The sequence below is a fragment of the Manihot esculenta genome, chromosome 2, assembly GCF_001659605.2.
Source record: "Manihot esculenta cultivar AM560-2 chromosome 2, M.esculenta_v8, whole genome shotgun sequence".
Taxonomy (NCBI): Eukaryota; Viridiplantae; Streptophyta; class Magnoliopsida; order Malpighiales; family Euphorbiaceae; genus Manihot; species Manihot esculenta.
Window position 1 is genome coordinate 23,346,712 of NC_035162.2, and position 4,897 is coordinate 23,351,608.

At 22.5% G+C, this 4,897-nt stretch overlaps 1 non-coding gene across 1 annotated transcript; it reads left to right on the forward strand.

The window, feature by feature from the left end:
• Positions 1 to 2,422: 2,422 nt before the first annotated feature.
• Positions 2,423 to 2,495, forward strand: TRNAA-AGC. The gene has a single exon. It is a non-coding gene; the product is annotated as a tRNA-Ala (tRNA).
• The last annotated feature ends 2,402 nt before the right edge of the window (positions 2,496 to 4,897 follow it).

Here is a 4,897-nt window from a genome sequence, read left to right on the forward strand (position 1 = left end):
AATATCTCATTCATATTATATATATATATATGCTTAAATTTAAGTTGATTCTATGTATAAAGTTGATTCACTTTAATTGTTTGATTTTGGGTATGATTGTAATCAACCTTAGTAAATAGTTTATAATCCAAAGCACTTTCACACAGAAGAACAAAGAGAATTATCAAATTTAAAAATAAATGTTATTGTTAATTAAAAAATTCATAATGTTTGCTATGTTTGATGTTATGAATTACTGAAATTAGACATTGTTAATACCCTAACATTAAAAAATTTATACATTTTACTCTCAAATCTATTTTTTCAAAACAATCGTAAACCACCCATTTAATTAAAATTATAGATTAAATAAAATAAATATGGTTTAAGAAGAAGTTTTTTTTTTATTTGAATATTCAAGTGTTGTAGCCTTTGATAACGAGGTAAATTTCAATTAATCAAACGCATTTTCAAAATATAAGCTCATTAAAATATCAATAAAATTATTTATTGGTATCGAAATAACTCTCAAATTTCACTATTATAGAGAACAGTTATTTTTTTGAAAGTGTTGATAATATAATAGAAAAATAAATTATTTTTTTAAAAAAAATTCATCCAAAAACTCTTTTAAAGATCAACACTCGTCATTGAATTCCACCATTCAGAATCAAATAAGATAGAAATTGATGACTGCTGGATTTCACTATTCCGTTACGAGGCCGGGCCCATAATGACAGCTCATGATCTGAAGGCTTCTAAACCCCGAACGAACCGGGTCCAGGCCGCTCATCCTGGAGACCGGACTCCATTTAGATCTCTCAATCAGGCCGATCCAGCCCTTCCGGCCCCAAGACCAGACCTCCTTTGGGCTCCAGTCCTACTCTCATCTTCTGGCCCAACCCGGAGAAGGAAAGGGCCCCAGCCCATCCGCCTGGTGGGATACGTAATCTTACACAACTACTCTTGAGTTTTAATCAATTTCTTGAGTCTATTGACTTGAGTATCGAAATAGCGGTCATAGGTGCCAACCACTTCACATCCTCTTTCTTATAGGGTGACCAATCGCAGTACAGTTTCATCTCAGTCATATAACTCACCTCTACATAAATGTAGATATATTCATCCAAGATAAGAGATGCAAAAATGTTTTACTTATTAAGGTAGGTAAGCAAGGAGCGTGTAAGAAACAGATTAAGAGCCATCGAGAATGGAAGAAACTGAAAGATTATCAAAGGAAAAAGAGAATAAATGTGTTTGTATGAGGCGATAAATATTTATACATCAACAGCTGTTAAATCACAACATACTTATTAAAAGGCGATGACTTTTAGCTAGACGGAATTAAAAATAACATCTGGCTATTTTTATTATTTTTTTTAAAAAAATAGTTGATTATCCAGGAGGTGCCAGTAGCCACACTTTTTTTCTTTTTTTTTTAATTATAATTTTAGATACTAAATTAATAATTAATATATAAAATTTTTATAAATTTAATAATAATTTTCCTTTTTATTTTTAATTTAAATTTCATTTCATGTTATTATATTTTTAATTAATCATATAATTTAAATATTTATTCAATTAAATTCTTTTTATTAAATTATAAAATAAAAAAAAATAAATAAACACAGCATATTCAATTGCATATTCAGTCACAATATTTTTTAACAATTCAGTAAAAAATTTGGTATCAATGTTTTATCTACAAATAGATAATTACAAACTAGTGCAGTAAATCTACAAATTCAAAGTAAAATAAATTATTTAATATCAAATATTTATTATATTTTATTTTATAAATTAATGAAAATAGTTTAATTTATTAAAAATTATAATGAAGTAAATTTTAAAATATTAATTATATATATAGCGATTCACTAAATATTTATCGATAAATGAAATAATTATTTATCTTTTTCTGTATTTATCAATAAATTATTATAAAAATATAGTAATTATATTATATTTCACATTTGAACTTTTCAGATGTGATTATGACCACAGATGACTTTTAGTATTTAAATATGATTTAAAATTATTTAATTTAATGCAAAATATTTATTATATTTTTATTTTATAACTAATAAAATAATTTAAATTAATTTATTATTTTTATAAATAAATTTTATAATTGCACATATTATATTTTATTAATTATTTTTAATTAAATTTATTTTTTTTTCGAAACGAGGATGGAAAATTAGGAGAATAAAATTTGGAACCTCTCAGATTTACTCAATACACATACTATCAGATTAAATCTGTGAGTATTTAATTAAATTTAAATTAATAGCAAGTTATCGTAGGTTTTTTTTAAATTTTATTTAAAAAGTTTTTTTTTTCGCTTTAAATCTGAAAAGATTAATCGGATAATTTTTTTTTTTGGGATATACTTTAAAATAAAATACAACAAGCTTGTACAGAGACCCTAATATATTCAGGGGATGTAGCTCAGATGGTAGAGCGCTCGCTTAGCATGCGAGAGGTACGGGGATCGATACCCCGCATCTCCAGTTCTTCCTTTCCCTTTAGCAAGCATCCAGCGCCTATCACTTGCTGATCACCTCAATTTTTTTATTTTAGAAAAAATAGTCGGATATAATTTTGGTATATAAGTTTTTGAAAGTTCACTGTTTGGTTAAAATCTCACCTTCTCTTCCATGCCTACTTTTTTTTTTTTTTTTTTTTCACTTTTTCGTGTCTTTTCTTACTTTTATAAATTAAGAGTCGACTCAATGTTTAAATTGAACTGACCGAACTCACCCCTATACTTGATGTCTTCTCGTTTTTGCCACAAAATTCAATTTTTTATAAAACTAACCTCTGTATGCCTATCATGTAACAATGTGTACTTAAGTATTAATTAAATAAACACATCTCATTCAGTTACAAATTTAGTCACAAATTTTTTTTGGAACAATTCAGTAAAAAATTTGATTTTAATATTTTATCCTCTCTAGTTTAAAGATTGCATAAATAGATAACTAAAAACTCGTGCAGTAAGGCCATCTCCAATCCTATGCACTATTTTTTACACTATTTTAATGCTTTGCATCAAAATAGTGCAATATTATTTCTAACCTTCTGCACCATTTTTAACATCAAAAAAAATATTCTATTTATATTTTTCTCTCTCTTTAATATTATATTATTTATTTTACTTTAATTTTATTTATATATTTCACTCAAAAAATTCATATAAATTTATATATTTACTCTAAATATTTATATATTTTATATTTCCATTCAATATTTAAATATTTAATTATTTTATAAATAAATAAATAAAAATATATTAATTATAAAAATGTATTAATTAAATAATAATTATAAAAAAACATTACTTAAACATTAATTATAAAATACATTAATTAAATATTAATTAGCAAATTAAAAATAAAATAAACTCATATATATTAAATTATCAATAAAAAAATAGAAATATTCTATATAATATATTATAAATAAATTAAAAATATAATAAATTATGAGAGTGAAAAAAAATTAAACTTAATTGAAAATATATATAAATTTTGAATTATATTATAAATTAAAAAAATAGAAAAAAATATAAAATTTTAATTATATTATAAAATTAAAAAAAAAAAATGGTGCTGTTACAGTGTCACGCCAAATATGGCGTGATACTGTAGCGAGCGCTAAAATTTCGTAAGATTTTAGTGCAGCATTGGAGGGTCATCTCCAACGCCAAAATAGAATTTAGCGCAACGTTGGAGATGGGCTAAATCTACAAATTCAAAGTAAAATAAATTATTTCATATAAAATATTTATTATATTTTATTTTATAAATTAATGAAAATAATTTAATTTATTAAAAATATAATTAAATAAATTTTAAAATATTAATTATCACTATAAAAAATAAAAATATATCGATAAAAATTACCAATAACATTAATTGGTTGGCAATTTTCTATTAATTACCGATTTACCATTGAAAATTATAAAATGAAATAGTAAAAAAAACAATATCGACGTTTTACCGATATCTGAGCCATGACAATTTTAGCAACAGCACAGTTTCATTGGTGAATTTAATAAATATTGATATAAATAATAGCAACACTTAAACTATTATTGTCGATGCTAAGGTGATCAGTAATTACGAATGGGTATTGTCGTCAATATATTATAAAAATTAAAATTAAAGGATATTTTTTTTAAAAAAAATTAATCCAATAGGCCAGCCCTAAAAAAATTAGTTTAAAATTTTAATATGTTACCAAGACTTTACAATAAACTTAATTTTATTTTTTAATAAATTTTTAATAATTATATTTTTTTGTAAAATTTAATTTAAAATAAAATACCGATAATATGTTGCGTTGATAATAATTAAATAATTAATTTAAAATTTAAATTCTTTCCCGACGACTATCCATAAATTTTATTTTATTTTATTTAATAATGTATCAACAACATTTTGAAAAATTATGTTTACAAATTTATATTTAAAACATATTACCCACGATATCAAGTTGTTGATAAGAATAAAATAATTAATTTAAAATTTTAATTTATTATTTATCGTGGGTATAACAAATGTAATTTTAATTTTTTAATAAATTACCAACATTCTCTATTGTTGATATTTGAAAATTTATATTTTTTATAAATTTTAATTTAAAATGATATGGACAGTAAAAATAATTTTTATTAAATATTTATTAATACAGATTGAATTTCTAAAATTTAGATTATAAAAATTTTACTAACGAAATAAATTAGCAAAATATTTTAATCGTTAAATTTTTGAAATAATTAATATTTTATCAATGTCCAATTATTCTTGTTAATTGTATTTATTAAAAAATATTATAAATTATCACTGATGAACTATTTTATCGCTAGTTAGCATTAACATATTACTGACATTGAAAGTCGTTATAAAAA